Raw genomic sequence first — 14,358 nt, 5'->3', positions numbered from 1 at the left:
TCTCGGAGCTCCTGGGTCTGTAGGACACTGGATCCCAATGGAGACGCCCTGGAATCCTTTGTTCTCAAGTGTCCACAGCACCGCTGTTGAAACCACTGCAGCCAGGGCTGGTCCGCGACAGTGGAACCACGATCAGCCTCACTAACAAAACTGATACATCCCAGCGGTACGGCGCCCACTGTGCACTGCAGCTTCTTGCAGGCCGCCAAACCCAGTTTCTGTCCTTCTCACCATCCTGCAAGGGGGACGTCTTCATGTCCGTTTTACACTCCAGGCTGCGGAGGCGAGGTCGGAGGGTGGGTCAGACTCGCCCTCTGTGGTGGGCGCCCTCGTCCTGACACGCGGTGGGGGGGCTGCTGCTCCGGCCGCAGGATGCCTAACACAGAGCGTGGCTCCCTGGGGGAGGGCGTGGCCACGTGGCCTCTAGTTAGGAGCCGCCCTCTGGATCCACTGGCTGGCGAGGCCTCGGGGAGCGGGGCAGCATCAATCGCGTCTCTGAGAGGATTTTGTAGCTGGAAGGCACTTGCCGCCTGTAAGTGGCTGTCCCTAAGTCAGGCTCGCCAGCAGACTGGGCACTTGGCTTGGACACCTTATTGGTTTGTGCTCCCTCAAGTCTGCTGTTACATAGTGACTCAGCTGCCTCCACCTTAAAAGGCTTTTAAATTTCAGTCCTCCCCAGTGTGCGAAGGTGGGGGCTTTGTCCGGAAGTCCCCAAGCTCTGGCCTTGGGCCCCCCGACTCATCCCTTCCTGGAGTCGGGATCCTGGTTCCCATGGCGACCGTGTCTGCACCACTCCTGGGTGCTCGCCTCCGTCACCTCCCTCCCGGCAGAAGGGGCAGCACCTCCACGGGGGCCCCTCTCCCGCCGAGGCTGACGCAGCTGAGGCCAGGACAGGAGCACGCTGGAGCCCGACCGGTTCCCGGGGCCACGTCCCGAGGCACCAGCTCCAGCGGCAGATGCAGCCGTCTCCCCGTTGTCCTCGAGGCTGCAAGTCCAAGACCCAGGAGCCCACAGGGCTGGCTCCCCCTGGGGCCAGGAGGGAGGGTCTGGTCCAACCTCTCCTTGGGGGGCGTTGGTTGCCTGCCGTCTGTCTTCCCTCAGCCCCCTCGCCGCACGTCCATCTCTTTGCCCACGTTTCCCCTTTGTGTCGGGATCCAGTCAGGTTGGAGTCAGGCCACCCTGATGACATGACATCTGCAGCTTCCTTGTTTCCACGGGGGTCACATCCTGAGGTGCTGGGGGTCAGGACCCGAGCATACAGATTTGGGGAGGCACAGTTCACCCGAGAACAGACCCCAGCGCCAAGCACAGTGCCTGATGGTCAAGGTACGTTGTTTGCAGGGTGAATCTCCATCGACCGGAGTCTCGGGTCCCCGGCCTAGGAAGCAGGAGGCGCTATCCCTTGCTCCAGGCTGCAACGCTGGTGGCGGGGTGGCCTCGCCCGGCGCGTGAGGTTTTGATCATAACGGTCACTCCTTGGGAAGACCCCGCTCCCAAGGCTGCCGTTACGTGGGTTATAGCCCTGCCCTGGCGTTTCCACCCATCGCCTGCCCTTTGACCTGGCGGCATGGGCACGCCCACTGTTCTGCTCCCTCTCTTTCCTGCCCAGCACCCTGTCCTGGGCGCCCCTCCACAGCCAGCCTCTCCTCTTCTGTCCCCCGAGTGTACCGTCCTGGTCCATCGCCTGGACTTCTCCGTCTGTCTGTCATTCTCTCTGTCCCTGCCTGTCTCTCTGATTCTCCCTGTGTCTCTCTCAGTTTCTCTGTCTCTCAGTCTCCCACTTTCACCGAATCCCCAGGTCCCAGGGAGTCCACCCTTTTAGAACCTGTCATGTGCCCCCTCCCCCCGCGTCCTCCACCACCTCCCACCCAGGTGTCCGCAGTAGCCGTTGCTGTCCCGTCCGCGTCACCTCGGGTCTTGCCCCCTCTGCCCGGACGCCCTGTGTCCACGCTGACCTGAGACGCACCCTGCCCTGCTCCTGTGCTTCCCCAGCCTTTTCCTTCAGGTTCCTCTCCTTCCCCGGCCGTCCCACAGACCTCGGGGTCTGCCCCCCGCCTCCGCTCAGGCCCACCTCCTCTCGGCATCTCCGGTTGTGCCTCCTGTCGGCTCTGCACCGCCTCCCTGGAGCCCAGCTTCAGCCTGTCTTATGGACCTGCTGCTGGATGTCCTGGGGACCGTAGGCTCCTGAGGGTAAGAACAGGCCCTGCTGGGTTTGTGCCCCAAACTCATCCCACCCACTGTGCAGAGCGGGAACCCACACACGTTTGGAATAATTCCCAGACATTCTCCATTAGGACGGGACACAGACACGCCAGCTCCTCCAGCTGGCCTCGGAAGACACAGCCCAACCTGACATCGTGCCCAAAGGAAGCCCAGGTGCAAGGCCAAGAACCAGGGAAACTCAAATGCAAGGCCAAGAACCAGCAGAGGGCCGTTTGGGGCTGTGTCTACTGTGGGGAATCTCCGCGGTAGGGGCAGTGAGGGCAGAGCACCCTCCCGGAGACACAGCCAGGTGTACGGGGCAGGGAGCCCCTGCTGTGGAGCCGGGCTCCTGGGCCGTGGGAGCCTGGATCCAGGCCCGGTCACTCTGTCTGACCTTTGGGGTCACTTTCCTCTGCCTCAGTTTCTGCATATGTACAAGGGGAAAAGGCCGGAGGCTGCCTCCTGGTGCTGCTGGGACACAGTGCGGGGCCCTCGGGACAGGCCGGCTCAGGGGAGCCCACGTGTGCGCTGGTGGTGGGGAGGCACCACCCCTCTCGGGAGCCGCTCACGAGACCCTCCCGAGGGCGAGGGAGGGAGGGGCCAGAAAGGCTTATGGACCTGGTTATTTTCCCCTCATACCATGATAGTGACACACCTTCCTTTGTTTGCAAACAGTGCTGCTGTTGTTGCCTTTTTTTTTTCTGTTTAATGATCTATTTTATTTTTTTATAAAAACAGTTCAATCGTTTTATTTTTTCAGTTTAAATAAGTTGAAAAGGGACTTCCCTGGTGGTGCAGTGGTTAAGAATCTGCCTGCCAGTGCAGGGGAATCGGGTTTGAGCCCTGGTCCGGGAAGATCCCACATGCCGTGGACCAACTAAGCCCGTGCACCACAACTCCTGAGCCCGCGCGCCGCAATGCAGAGTAGCCCCTGCTCGCTGCAAGTGGAGAAAGCCCGTGCAGCAACGAAGACCCAACACAGCCAAAAATAAATAGAAATAAATAAATAAATTTATTTTTAAAATAAAAAATAAATAAATAAGTTGAATACATTTTAAAAAAGAAAAAGCCTACATAAATTTAAAAATTACCTTGCCTCTTTTAAAAAAATATTTAATTTTATACTGAAGTCTAGTTGATTAACAATGTAGCATTAGTTTCAGGTGTATAGCACAGCGATGCAGTTATACATATACATGTATCTATTCTTTTACAAACTCTTTTCCCATTCAGGTTATCACAGAATACTGAGCAGAGCTCCCTGTGCTGTGCAATAGGTCCTTGTAAAAGCCTGAGGAAGGAACGTGTCCTTCTGCTTGCTTTAGGTCTCTCCTTACAGATACAATCCGACCAAACAGCTGACCTTGCCTAAGAACTCCCGTCACACATCCTGCTTAAGTTCACCTCCAGGAGGAAGGGTCCCCCTCTGGCCTTGAGATAAACGAGTAAGTTTTCTTTTTGTTCAAAGATGAAAGTCACACCCGTGGGCCAGGTTCCATTTTTGCTTTGGCCGCCAGGAACCCCAGGTTCTGCACATCAGCCCTCCTCACATCCCTGCGACATGGGGGCTGTTTCTGTTTGGGTCCAGTGTCCGCCCTCCAGAGGTGGGTTTGTCTTCCGGGGTTGGGGGGTGGTGTGGAGAACAGAGTTCTCTGGGCTAGCGTGATGGAGACCCCCTCTCTTACAGGAAGACGTCTGCTTTAAGTCTCCACCCCAACAGCCTAACTTCAAACCCACACGCGCTCCTTCTGACTTTTCTCAGACTCCACAGAACCGGACAAGCCTTTGTGAATACGAAACCGGCTCAGAGTGTTTCAGCTTCACAACTCAGCCTTGAAAAAAATCAGTCGGATCCAGAGCTTAGACATTTAAATCCTATGCAAATAATTATGGCAAATGGATGAATCAGAAAAATGTGCTTTAAGTTGGACTGGCCGCTCCTTTCAGTGTTGCCTTTTATTTGAAAAATAGGCAAACAGAAAAGGAATTATGTCTATTTGCTTTTTCTGTGGAATATTTTAATGGTTTGCTCTGTCTGAGAAAACCTGATGTTTAGCTCAAGTTGATAGAAACCACAAGTGGACGTGTCACAACAAGCCAGAGAAAGTTACTTTTGATGTGTTTTATTGAGATATCCATGGTACTTTCCAATTATTTTATGCCAAGAAAGGTAGTTCCTCACAAAAAATGATTTCTTTTGAAAACCACAAGTGTAACTTGTCAAACCTTAAGCATCACTGAAATCTATCACAGGGAGTGTCCTGAAGCGGCGGCCCTGCTCCCGGCGGGAGGAGGAGAGTCTGATGGAGTTGAATCTCGTGTGCGTGGCTGGCTCCCCCATACCGTGTCTGCCCACGGAGAGGCTGGCCTGGAAGGTGCAGCCTCCTGGGCCTTTGCACCACAAACATCCCTGCTCCCGGGCGGGTTCTGAGGTCCCAGGCTGGGTGCGTGTGGCAGGCTTGCGGGAGAGCCAATGGCACAGGGCATGGCCTCTAGCACCGAGGCCTGGGGCAGCTCTTGGCCTGGGGAGAGGCCGGAGGCTGGCTCTGCCCACGAGGCGCACAGGTCCTGGCGTGCGTGGTGGAGCCCTTGTAGACTCACCGCCTGCAGCAGCAGGAAGCATGCCCTCTCCTCGGCACCCGGCTTTTCAAAAGGTGGCTGAAGAAACAGTCCACAGACGCAGAGACAACAGGCGGGAGGTGTTTGCAGATTAGATGGAAACCACATGAAAGGCTCTTTGGAAGAGAAGCGGGGTTTGGACTTGACTCAGCGGCGGGAGGGGCTGAGCCGTGAGGGCCGGATGAGGGCAGCCCGGAGGGGCCTGTGAGTGGGAGTGGGTGGGCGGCTCCCGGAGGCGGGAGCCGGGGCCACGGTCCCCCACTTGGGATGCGGGGGCCAGTGCAGCTCTGTGGACAGGGGTGGGTGTTGCTGTAAGGACTGGCATTAGAATCCATGCTGGGGAAAGGGAAGCAGGGCCAGAGGTTCTGAACACTCTGCCTGGGGCCCTGGGGGGAGGTGAGCCCCGGCCCGTGCCCGCAGGGTCCCGTCCTGGGACCCTTCTTCTGGCCACCTGAGTCCTGTCACTCAGTGCTCTTTAGAAAGGAGGTTGAAGGCAATGAACACAAGAAACGTCTCTTTTATAAGCTAACACTTTAGTACAGGACAATGGGCACCATGAGTGTGCAGGCGACAAGTGTCCACCAGGCGAGCTCACCCGTCACAGAGCCTACACGCAGGTCGAGGCACCAGCGGGAGTGTCCTTGCCACGTCGCTGGGGCCGAGTCCAAGGCTGGCGGATCGGGCCTCACACGCTTGACCCGGGCAGTGTGGACATGACGAGGTCTGTCCGTCCCATCCTTCCTGGAGACTTGCACATGCACTCGCTCTGGTCTGGAAGCCAAAACGCAAGGAAACCCCCTTCCTTCATGCCTGTGCCACTTCCTGGGGCTCCCAGATCAGGCCCGCCAGGTGCAGAGTCCACCCTGATGCCTCCTTTCCCTCCTTCCTGTCACCCACCCGTCTCTACCTGGGGATCGTGGACAGGGTCACCCGTCTCCTGCCTCTTCTTCTATCTCCCCGCCCCTGCACCAGGGCCGAGCATGGGGCCAGGCACCTGGCACACGTAACAGGGATGGCGAGCAGCCCTGGTCACCCAGCTGCGGTGGAAACCCAGCCTGGGGCTGCATGCTCTTGCAGGGCCCCCGAGTGCCCGAAGGCCGGAGCTGGTGAGGTTGCTGTCATCCTTGGATGGAGCCTCACGGGTGCTGCCAGAATTCGTGTCATTCTGTACAGCCGTGCTGCCCGAGGATTTTACATGGCACGGCACATGGAAAATGAAGATATCTGTGCTACGTGATGGAGTACGTGGCATGGTCACCTGTGTGCCTGGAGCCTCGAACGCCGGGGACGTGCTGATTTCTATCTGGGGTCCTCGCCCTCCCTTAAGACACAGGGAAGGGGTTTCTCTCGGCGGGAGTGATTTGTGGAGGGAACCACATGGCCAAGTGTTACAGCTAAAGGACTGGATGTGTTGGACCTGGCAGAGCTGGAGAGAGTGGACCCCAGGTGAGGCTCCAGCTCCAGCCCCTTCCCTCTTTGCTCTCGGTTTCCCCCGACGGGTGGGGTGGACAGGACCCACGCCAGTCCTCTGTGATCACCTTCTCCTCCTCCTTGGTCTTTTGTCTCTGTGTCTCCCAGTCTGTTGCCCGGCTTCCCGGGGAGCCCAAGGACACCTCGTTCCCCCGGGTCTGAGTGTAATCAACCCTGAGGCCACTTCCTCGCATCCCCCCTTTTATCAGCGTCTTTGTAGCTTTATCCCTCGTGCCTCTCTGTGATTTCTAGACGAGCTGCAGCTCAGCCGGTCGGTCCCTAAAGCTTGCTTTCAAAACCCTTGCAGTTAAAGCTGTTATGATGGGATTAAGGGCGCTCTCTTTTCTTTCACGCAATCATTCATTAAAATGCCTTTTTGCCTAAGTTACACTGTGCCTTGCCAAGCGGTGCTCTCACCTGCCATCCTGGTCTCTGGTGCTAAGTCGGCTGCCTGTGCCCTGCCCTGTGGCTGCCCGCGGGCTGGGGTGCTTCTGCCTGTCTCAGGCCCAGAGCCCGGGCCGGGGTCGCCTTCCCCCAGTGTAGCTTTGTGCACGCGGGTCTCCTCTCGGAAAGAACCAGCAGCCGACCCAGGCCGCCTGCGTGGGCGAGTACGTGTGATGTGCAAGCGTAGGGCTGAGTCTGGAATCCACTGATGAAGACTCGTGTGTCTTGTGTGAGGTCAGGGTGAGGCTCTCTGGAGTGGGTGGCCACGTCTGGAAGTCAAACGAGGAAGTGGACTCAAGTTTGAACCTGAACGCGATAGGGCCAGGGGTGCGTGGGCCGCAGTCCATGGTGCTCACGGCAGGAACCGGGCTGTGCAGCGTGCCCATGGCTGTGGACGGCTGGTCAGGGCTGCTTCTGGGCACTGCTGCCTCGCCCAGGGGCCCGCAGGTGGCAGGGCGACCTTACACAAGTCCACCCTGGGGCCGCTGGAGGCCCGTGAGTCACTGTGGCCCCAAGGGAGCCCCATGGGGTCAACCTGCTGCCCGCGGCCCCCTGAACACGTGTCCTTGTCCTGCCTGCCTGCTCCTTGGCTGCCTGGGTTCTGGAGCCTCCTGTGTTGTCCTGTTGCTTTCCCCCTACGCGGAGTCAGCCCTGGCCAGGAGGAAGGGGCCGTGGAGGCCAGGATGGGGAGGGTGGCCTGGTCCCCAGCGTTCGGCGTGTCCTGCAGCAGCTTCACCCCAGAGCCTGGCCTCAGACGACCCACTCTGCCCACCAGTGCTTGTGTGTCCCGGCGCGGATCCACGGCTCTGATTTCCACGTTCATCACGACGCTTTCCTTCTGTGTGAAGGGTCTGATTCCATCTCTGCTTTGGGAGCCCAGTGTGAGCCGATGACGGCTGTGTCTTGTGAGCTGAGAGCACACTGGGTCCCCCGGCCCTCCCGTGCCCTGCCCCTTCACCAAGGGGACACTTTGCTTTTAGAATTCTCACTTTGTATCGTTACGATGGTCACATATTCAGGACTGAAGTACTAATTGCTCCTTTTATAGTTTAAAACTTTCTTCTTCTTTTTTTTCAGTACAAATTTTCAATGCAAAAGTATAAGACAAGGGGAAAAAAGCCAGCTCAAAATCCAGAATATGGAGAATGTTGCCACTTTAATTCACAGCTGCTTGAGTCACCAGGCAAAATACTTCATCAAAGCACTTCCAGCAAAACTCAAAGTTTGAACGATAGCGTGAACGTGGTGATGGTCTAACCTGAGGGATGGAAACCCACCAACCATGGCCACACGCCTCAGGTGAGGGTGCTGAGTCCCAGCATCCTCAGGCACTGGAAACTTTTTGAGATACCGTAGCCTTGTGCGCAGGCGTAAGTGATGACACAGAGCCGCCAGACTCCAGACACCTGCACCCGGTCCCCCCGTGGGAACACGTACAGCACGATGTGGCAGCACGGAACGGACGTCACATCTCACGTGCCCTGTGTGTTCCTGTGTGCGCACACACATGCACGTAGTTCTGTGCAGTTTCATCACAGGTGTGGGCTGTGTCCACTGCAGGGTCAGGACGGCAGAGTCCAGGGACCGGTTCAGGTCCCTGCCTGCCCCGCCCTCACTCCACAGCTGTGCTCATCTCTCTACTCTCGCTTTCCGAGGTCGCTGTGTAAGCGGAAAGAGACCCCATGGCACCTTTGGGATCAGGTTTTTATCCACTAGGTGGTCTCAGGTATCAATAGCCTCTCCCTCCTCCTGTCGAGTGGCTCCGCTCACCCTTTGGCCATGGAAGGATGCGGTGGTCGGTTCCCGTCTGGGCCACCACAGACGAGGCTGTGGTGAACGTCCGTGGCAGGTTTCCACGTGAACCACGTTCACACATTTTTAAGGAGTAGCAAACTGCTTCTTGAATTCCTAAGTTGGTGACAAGGATTTGCTGACCCAGGGTGGCACCGTGAAGGCCCTGGAGCTTTGGGGTCCACGGGCCTGGGTTTGAGTGCCAGCTTTGCTGCTTCCTGGTTGTATAATCTTAGACAGGTAAGCTACGCGTGCCAAGCCTCGGCTTCATCGTCTGGGAAATGAGGCCATGACGATGTGTGCTTTGCAGGCTCCTCATTAGGATTAAACCAGCCGCTTGTGCCGTGCACTTGACACAGTGCCTTCAAGGAGCGGCAGTTGATGTCAACACCATTGTCATTACCTGGAATGTCTTAAAGGCGGCCCAGTGGGAGGGTGCCGCCCGCTTTGCTCCCTGAGGTGGAAGGGCCTCTCCCGCCCCGTGAAGCCGCACAGCTGACCTCCAGGTGAAGATTCCTGCACTTTAACACGTGTTCTTCCTCATTTTATACATGTTCTTATCAAAAAGCACCACCCCTCAACTTTGCCTTCAGAAGCAGGATTATTTCCTTATTCCTAAAGCAAAACCACCTCCTGCCAAGGTAGGGACACTGGAATGGTCCATTCAAACCCAATTTGTATCCTTTAGATTTATAAGAAGCACAGCCAGTGCCAAATCCCGAGGGCCCGTGTATGCACAAGGGGGTGTGATCAACAAACCAACCCTTCCCAGCCTCAGCTCTCTGTCCCCCTCCTGCCATTTGGCGGGGAGAAGGGGGCTGCCCAGAGATGTCCATGGAGGAGGGGCCAGTCCAGCTGCAGAGACTCTGAGCCGAAGTGTCAGCCGGAGCCTTGGGGCTGGAGGAGGGCTTTCCGAGGGGACCAGGGTGCACCCTCCAGCAAACGTCTCTCTCCCTGCGACTGCCCCGCCCCTGAGTGAAGCCTTCCCGTGCTCTGAGATGAGTCCTGTGCTCCGGCCGCCTCGCGGGGACCGAGAGCCTGTCTCACGCAGGGACCGCCCGAGGCATCAACCTTGCTGCTCCTCTCTGAAAAGATTCCCCCAAACAAAAACATCCATCCAGACTGCTTTTCGTTCCAAGGGAGAATTTGTTAGGGAACCAGAGTCAGGATGTCTTTAGGCTGCCCACTTGTATTTTTCAACTTTAGGGTCTTTTTAGAGTCATTTTGGCAAAATGTGATGGCGACCAGTTTTCGGTGCAATAGTGAGAGTACAGACTTCCTCCCCGCCTCAGATCCCTGCTGCTCCCAGGTCAGGAGAGAGGGAGGTGGGTGGCCAGCAAGTGGTGGGGAGGGTAGAGCCTGTAATCCAGGCAGACAGCAGTGCTGGGATGGAGGATGTGCCCTTTAAGGTGCACAAACAGTGACTCTGGTTGATGACACTGAGTACTCACGCCTTTGCCTATCAGCTGTCTGCTGGGGGGACAGCGGGATGGCCCCTCTGCGCCACACCCAAGCTCCCGGGGACGGGGGAGCGCAGAAGTGTCCCTCGTCTGACGGGCCCTGAGAAGTCATTTCCCGAAGCCCTTTACTCTGCAGAACGTGAGGCCCAAGGAGGTGAGGTGCCCCCCGTACGCGGCCTTGGGCGGGGCTGAGCGAGAAGCCGGGTCTCCCGCTGCTGCTGGCTGCCCTCAATTTTCACAGCTGTTACTTTTTGGAAATTAGAAGCAAACATATTTTTAGATGCTCGGAGGTGAGAGGCAGTACGGGGCATGTGCACGGAGCTACAGTAGCCGAAATACTACTCGTGCTGCCCTTCTGGGTCCTGGGATGGGGATGCGTCTCCTCCCAGGCCTGGCGAGTCCCCACGCAGCCACGGCAGCAGATGTCCAGCTCTCCTCCTGGCAGCATCAGCGAGTCAGACAGAGCCCAGCTCCGGGAAACGAGCTGCGGATGCCCACGGAGGAAAACTTCACAGGTGTGGCTGTTCAGTGATGCTTCGCAGGGTCCCTGGGGCTCCGCTGGACACAAGGCTCAAACAGCTCCCTGGATGCCTGTCCTCCCAGGGCCGAGGATCAAGCATCTTCCCTAAGACGCTGTCAGAACGTCCGCTCTCTGTGTCTTGGGTCCCTTGTCCCTAAGTCAGGGACGGGATGAATTGTGGATGAACCCACGCCTCACAGGTGGTGCTTCCAGCAAGGACAATCAAGGCGCGAGAAAGGCCGACAGGGCCGGTGGTCAGTCAGGACGAGCCACGATGAGGCTCGCTGTGGTCACGTCCGCCTTCTACGCTGTTCTGCGGGAGCCCACCTGACTCTCTGAAGCAGGGTCGCTTGTCCTGTTTGACACCTAAGGAAACTGAGACCGGAGCGGTTAACTGTCCTGCCTGTGGTGGGCGGCCTGCAGGTGCTCCCCGGGAGGCGGTACGGCTGCCGTGGCCGTGAGCATCCCGCGTCCCTGGCTGGCCGCTGGCGCGGGGAGGAGAGGGGCCCTGGTTTCTGGGGCTGGTTTGCCCGCTGCAGGTGGTGGTGCTCACGCTCAGCTGAAACATCTTCATGTCTGTCTGGGACAATTTGGTCCCAGATGGCGCTTTCAGGAATGTCACGCTCACCACCTATGTTGGGGGTGCAGCCTCCACGGCCAGAACATCCCACCTGCTCCGCGCCCAGCCCTGGCTGCCCGTGAGGAGGAACGGCCAGCAGCCGGATGCCCGGGGAGCTGGGGAGTGTCTACCTCCCGGGGCCCTCGCACTGCCCCGCAGACCTGGTCCCTCCATTCCTCAGCGCCTCCACCTCTGCTCCTTTGGCCCATCGCCGCTCTCTCCCGGCCTCCTTGCTGCACAAGAGAAGGCGGATCTCGCGCGCACCTGGGGCGATCCGGCTCCTCTGAGCGCCTCTACGCTGCTGCTGTGCCAGCTCTGTCCCTTACCCCCCAGGAACACTGGCCAGTCCCTCTGTCGTCTTCACTCCTGCCTCTCTCTCCGGTGCCCTCATCTTGCTGCTTCACATCCTTTTCCAGCTCTGCAGTTCTCAAACCTTTTCCAGTAGGACTCCTTTACACGCTTGAAAACAATCGAGGAGCCCAAAGAGATTTTGCTTATTATGGAGGAAATTAAAAATGGAAGAAATTAATCTTATTATTTATGAATGAATTTTAAAGAAGTTATTAACTCATTTAAAAGTAACAACAAGAAACCCAGTACATAAATAACATATTTTGATAGAAATAACTCTATTTTCTGAAATGCAAAAATTTTAATGAGAAGAGTGGCGTTGATTTACATTTCTACAAATGTCTTTAATGTCTGGCTTGAAACGAGATAGCTGGATCCTCACATTTGCTTCTGTATGTAGTTTTTAAAAAAGAAAAACAGCTTTCATAGGATGTTATTCACATACCCTACAGTTTGCCGATTTAAATTGAATGATTCAATGTTTTCAGCATATTCACAGAGTTGTACAACCGTCACTACAGTTAACTTTAGGACATTTTCATCATCCCCTCCGAAAGGAAGTCCATCCCCATTGGCGGTCACACGTCGTTTCTTTCCAACCTCTTAGCCATAGGCAACCACTAGTACACTGTCTCTACAGATCTCCCTATTTTGGATTTTTCATATCAATAGAATATTATAATATGTGGTCTTTTGTGACTGCCTTCTCTCACTGAGCACCATGTTTTCCAGGTTCATCAAGTTACTGTTTGATCCTTTTTATTGCTGATAATGTTTCATTGTATGGATAGATCACATTTGTTTATCCATCTGTCAGTTGATAGACATTCATGTTTTTCCCACTTTCTGGCTATGATCAATAATGCTGCTATGAACATTCAGGTACAAGTGTTTGTGTCATCATATGTTTTCACGTCTCTTGATTATATACCTAGGAGGGGACTTTCAGGGTCGTAGGGTAACTCTGTTTGACATTGAGGGGCTGCTTAACTTTTCCAAAGTGGCTGCACATTTACCTTTTCACCAGCATGCATGAGGGCTGCAAGTTATCCCATCTCCCATCAACATGTCAACACTTGTTGTCATCTGCCTTTGTGATTATGGCCATCCCAGTGGGTATGAACTTCATTGCAGTTTTGATTTGCATTTCCCTAATGGCTAGCAGGGAGGTTGAAAGGCTTTACATGTGCTTATTGGCCATTTGAATATCTTCTCTGGAGAAATGTCTATTCCGAAGATTCTTCATTCATTTTCAATAGGTTGTCTTTTTACCATTGTCTTGTATGAGATTCTAGATATCAGTCTTACCAGATATACAACTTTCAAACTTCTTCTCTCATTCTGTGATTGTGTTTTTCACTTTCTTGGTGGTGTGCTTTGAAACAAAGAAGTTTTCCGTTTTTATGAAATCCAAATTGTCCATTTTTCCTTTTGTTGCTTGAGTTTTGGTGTCATACCTAAGAACACGTTTTCTAGTTTACGGTCATAAAGATTTACTCCAATATTTTCTTCTAAGAGTTTTACAGTTTTAGCTTTTACAATTATGTTTATGATCCATTCCAAGTTAATTTCTGTATATGGTGTGAGGTTGGGGTCCAAGTTCATTCTTTTGCATGTGGATATCCAGTGGCCCCAGAAGGCAATTATTTCCCCATTGAATTATCTTGGAATCCTTGTCAAAAGTTGATTGATCATAGATGTGAGGGTTTATTTCTGGACTCTAAATTATTGATCTATATATCTGTCCTTATGCCTGTACCACACTCTCTTGGTTACTGTAGCTTTGTAATAAGTTTAAATCAGGAAGTGTGTTTTCTGACTTTATTCTCTTTCAAGATTGTTTGGACTATTATGGGTCTCTTTCATTTTCATTTGAATTTTAGGATCAGCATGTTTAATTTCTGTAAAAATGGCATCTGGGATATATATAGGAATTGTGTTAAATCTGTAGATCAATTTGGGGAGTGTTGCCATCTTAACAAAATTAAGTATTCCAATCCATGATCATAGATGACTTTCCGTTTATTTAGATCTTTAGTTTCTTTGAACAATGTTTTGTAGTTTGGGGGGTACAAGTTTTATACTTGTTAAATTTCTTCCTAGGTATTTTATTCTTTTAATGCCATTATAAGTGGAATTGCTTTCTTAATTCCATTTTCAGATTGTTCATTGTTAGTGTATAGAAATACAATAGAGTTTTGAGTATTGATTCTACATTCTGCAACTTTGCTGAACTTGTTCATTAGTTCTAATACTTTTTTAGTGGATTCATTTTGATTTTCTATATATAAGATCATGTAATCTGTGAAGATAGTTTTACTTCTTTTCCAGGATGGAAGTCTTCCCTCCCTTCCTTCCTCCTTCCTTCCTTCCTACCTTCCTTCCTTCCTACCTTCCTTCCTTCCTCCCTTCCTCCCTCCTCCTCTTCTTCCTCCATAACTCCCTTCCTTCCTTCCTTTTCCTTCCCTCTCTCTCCCTCTCTCTCCCTCTATCTCTCTCTCTGTCCCTCACTTAATTGCCCTGCATGGAAACTCCAGTATAATGTTAAAGTTTGATGTTAAAGTTTAAATGTTAAAGTATAATGTTAAAGTTGATAATTGTTCTATCTAATTGATAATTGTTCTAAAGTTGATAAGTCTTAAAGTTGATAATTGTTCTATTCCTGATGGATCAATATTTTCTTCATTATAAAATAACCCTCATTATGTTTAGTAAATTTATTTTGCTTTAGTTTTTTTTGATATGATGTTAGTAAAGCCACCCTAGATTTTTATGATTGTGGATTGCATTATATATGTATTTCCATCCTTTTACTTTTAACCTACTTGTATCTTGAAGCTAATATGTATCTCCTGAAGACAGAATAGTTAGATCTTTGGATT

At 53.4% G+C, this 14,358-nt stretch overlaps 1 long non-coding RNA gene across 1 annotated transcript in view; it reads left to right on the top strand.

Moving 5' to 3' along the window:
* Positions 1-3,627, top strand: part of LOC149748331 (uncharacterized) — a 31,961-nt gene extending 28,334 nt beyond the window's left edge. Inside the window, exon 5 of the long non-coding RNA XR_016394222.1 lies at positions 1,159-3,627. This is a non-coding gene — a long non-coding RNA (uncharacterized LOC149748331). The remainder of the gene's footprint in view (positions 1-1,158) is intronic.
* The last annotated feature ends 10,731 nt before the right edge of the window (positions 3,628-14,358 follow it).

Source organism: Delphinapterus leucas, chromosome 9, assembly GCF_059928025.1.
Source record: "Delphinapterus leucas isolate spDelLeu-1000000601 "Yukka" chromosome 9, BTC_Dleu_Yukka2, whole genome shotgun sequence".
NCBI classification, from domain to species: Eukaryota; Metazoa; Chordata; class Mammalia; order Artiodactyla; family Monodontidae; genus Delphinapterus; species Delphinapterus leucas.
Note: the sequence above shows the minus strand (reverse complement) of the source record. Positions and strands in the feature narration are given on the sequence as shown.